Source organism: Paroedura picta, chromosome 3, assembly GCF_049243985.1.
Source record: "Paroedura picta isolate Pp20150507F chromosome 3, Ppicta_v3.0, whole genome shotgun sequence".
Taxonomy (NCBI): domain Eukaryota; kingdom Metazoa; phylum Chordata; class Lepidosauria; order Squamata; family Gekkonidae; genus Paroedura; species Paroedura picta.
The window spans coordinates 135251492-135254906 of record NC_135371.1 but is presented as its reverse complement, the minus strand read 5'-3'; positions in this window follow the sequence as shown (position 1 = coordinate 135254906).

The following is a 3415-nucleotide window of genomic DNA, read 5'->3' as shown; positions in this document are numbered from 1 at the left end:
TCAAAGCAAGCCTGAACTCTCCCTAGAAACTAAAACAATTAAACTAAGGCTATTGTACTTTGGTCATACTATGAGAAGAAAGTGTCTTTGGAAAAGGCAAAAATGCTAGGAAAAGTTGAAGGCAGCAGGAAAAGAGGAAAACTTTAAATGAGATAGATTGACTCAATAAAGAAAGCCACATGGCCCTCAGTTTGCAAGATCTGCTGTTAATGATAGGATGTTTTGGAGAACACTAATTCATAGGGTCATCATAAGCTGGAAGTACTTAATACACATGCACAAGAACAATAAATAATTACTGAGAGATCAGGGAAACCACCATCCATGGACGGATCAACTTTTGATAAGACTTTCCAAGAGCAAGATACTTGGGAAAGAATGTGGGACAAGAGACTGAATAAAAATCACTACTTCTTCTTCATGGATACCTGCTGTCTGCCAGAGCAGTGGTCCCCAATCAACGTTCTGGAGACCGGTACCAGTCCGTAGATCAGTCGGTACCGGGTTGCGGCTCCTCCTCCCCAGCTGCTGCCCTGCCACTGGCTCACCTTTCGTGCTCTCCAGCGGCTGCCATGGCTGGGGCTCCCCCTTGGCGTGGCACTGCGCAGATGGCTGCTGGCAGCGCCCCCCAGCGGGTGACAGGAAGTCAGGAGCACCGGTGGGAAAGCAAGTGGAGCAGGGGCTCAGGTGGCAGCGGCGACGTCCCTCGGCAAAAGACTACACGCCCCACCCCCCGGACCTCAGTAAAATTGTCAAGCGTTGACTGATCCCCGATGATAAAAAAGGTTGGGGACCACTGTGCCAGAGCATGTTAGAAAGCTAAGATATATACTCCCTGTTTGGGGGCAGACTAGGAAGAACAAGTTCAAGCCGAGCTCATTTTTTTTCCAAGCTAGATTTTCATATACATGCCCACCAATTATTATTGGTCATTTTACCTTTAAACCAGGAGGTTAGCAGCCTATTACTTCAGAAACCATTTCTCTGTAACCTACCTTCCCATGCTTTAAATTTCTCAGTACTTTTCATACAGAGCCCTGAAGCTTGAAGATTTACACTTCACCATCCTGTCTAGCCCTTCTGCTTTTAGTGCTGCAACTGTAAATGGTTTCCTGTTCCATTTATCAACTCTCCCAAGAAACATTAGCAGTGCTGCAGCTCAACACCCATTTCCATTGTGATGCAAATAGCCCTGTCATCATGGAAAGGAGACCAAAAGTTTAGAAAGTATCTCACTAAGGAGTCCATGCACTAGACTGTGCATCAATATAATCAGCGCAAACAGCTGCTTTCAGAAACATCATTTCCTTTGCCAAGGGGAAGAGCCACACACATTATTACTCTTTGACAGTCCCTAGTGGCCCTACAGGAAATAACAAAGTGCTCATACAATAGCTGGCCATTACCATCTTCATTTAAGAAACGTTTCAAAGGTTAGCAAAGCAGTATAGGTGTCTCCTTAATGTGTGCATTTACCACAGGTTTCCAAGAGTGACAACTGTGCAGATTTTTACCAGGTATTTCTGCTTTTTAATACACATAATAGAGCTTTGGTATGTGCTTGTTCCAGTCACTTTTCTCAGGCCTGCCTGGGCCATCCAGGTCAGGGCAACATCTCTATTAATCTCCCTAAATATGTATAAATTACCTAACCCATCTTGTTCTATAAATTTCCTTTTAAATGAGAAGTTCTTAATGAAAGCTTCGGTGTGCCCTCAATACAGCTAAGTTGTTCAGCTCTTAAAAATTATTTTTAAAGGAGGTAACTATATCTCATGATCAAATACCAGCCAAATATTCAATAGGCCTTGAGGTACGTAGAGATATATTACAAGGGTCTTTTCGGGAACAATGTGTCGGGCAGAATTCTTTTCCTCATCTGGCATTGAATAAACCGGCCAGGAAAGCACCACTGCATATGTCATTCTGTGAGCGAATGGCAGCTATTCCCTTATCAAGAAAAAAGTAGTGCATCCAGACGATAAGAAGCTGGTCCCTGCCCAAATTTGCAGCATTTGCTGCAGAATTCTATAGAGTAACAGCTTTTCTATCCCCCATTTTGGTGACTACACTGGCAGAAGATGCTTTTGCTGCTACTGGTTATGTTGAAGCCACCACCAGCAACAGTTTAATGCCATTGGGAACAAGTGAGCTCAATTCACTCATATCGCAGAAAGTTAACAGACAGGCTCAGAAAGAGGAGCTGTTCCCATTTATTGACCCTTTTTCAATGCACTGCTTCAATGGCATCACCTGGGCAATGGCACTGCTCTAGGACATCGGTACCCAACCTTTTTGCGGTTGGGGATCACCTCCAAGGGTGGGGGGAGAGTTGGCGGCCCAGGTGCCTCTGGGGGAGAACGCACATGCACAGAGTTGCCGCGCATGCGCCAGCAGGGGTGCAAGCGTGCATGCGTGGCCGCTCTGTGCGTACATTTGTGTCTGCCGGCATGCCAGCGGACACGCCAGCCTCTGCCCCCACTCCTCGCAGCGAGAAGCTAGCCGGGCCGCTTTGCTCGCAGCCTGGCGAGCTTCTCGCTGCGGGGGGGGGGGGGAGGCAGGCGTGGCCACTGCCGGCCCGGTACCAGGCTGCGGACCGGGGGTTGACAACCCCCGCTCTAGGAGACTCACAGGCTGGCCAGGGTACAGGTCATCTTGCTTCCCTCCCTCAGTCAAGGAAGCAGAACTGTCCTTACTCAGAGGGGAAGGCTGGCAGTCATTTTTCAGGAACAAACCAATCTATTTGATTCCTAATAGATCTAGTTCATAACACTTCAACACAGAATTGATAGAACTGTGCATCTACACTTGCAGACCAATTTACTAATCTTGGAGCAGAGTCATGCACGGGAATCAAAAGAAGGTACTTCTTCCACAACTTTCTAATAATTATCCAAGGCACTTCAGTCATAGGAAAAGTCTACTTAAAGATGTTGCATGCCCCTCCCAAGGCACACAGCGTAACTACAGCCTTATGACTGCTGTGCCACCAGCATTCCTAGTTGCACATGCTGCCCAGCAGTTGTTATTGCAGCATTTCCAGCTGCATGTGCTAGGTACACAGGCAGGATAGAGCACAGGGAGAGGGAAGGCTTTTAGGTGGGCATGGGTATGATGCACAGGTGGGAGAGGCACAAGTGGGTGGGAAGGGAAGAAACAATAGGGTCTGCTGGGCAGAAAGAAGACCAAAGCTCAGAACCAGCTCTACATTATAGATTACCGTGGAAACGTTTATCAAACACAAGGTCCATAACTGCTAAATAAAGGGAAGTGAAGAAGCAAGCACAGTTAGAACCGGCAGACATCTGTAAAATCAAAACTGTCACATCCCCAGTATGTCTGCTGTCTCACAGCACATTTGTGTGCTACCTATGCCTTTGTTACTAGTAATTTCACAAGAACGTCAAACATATAA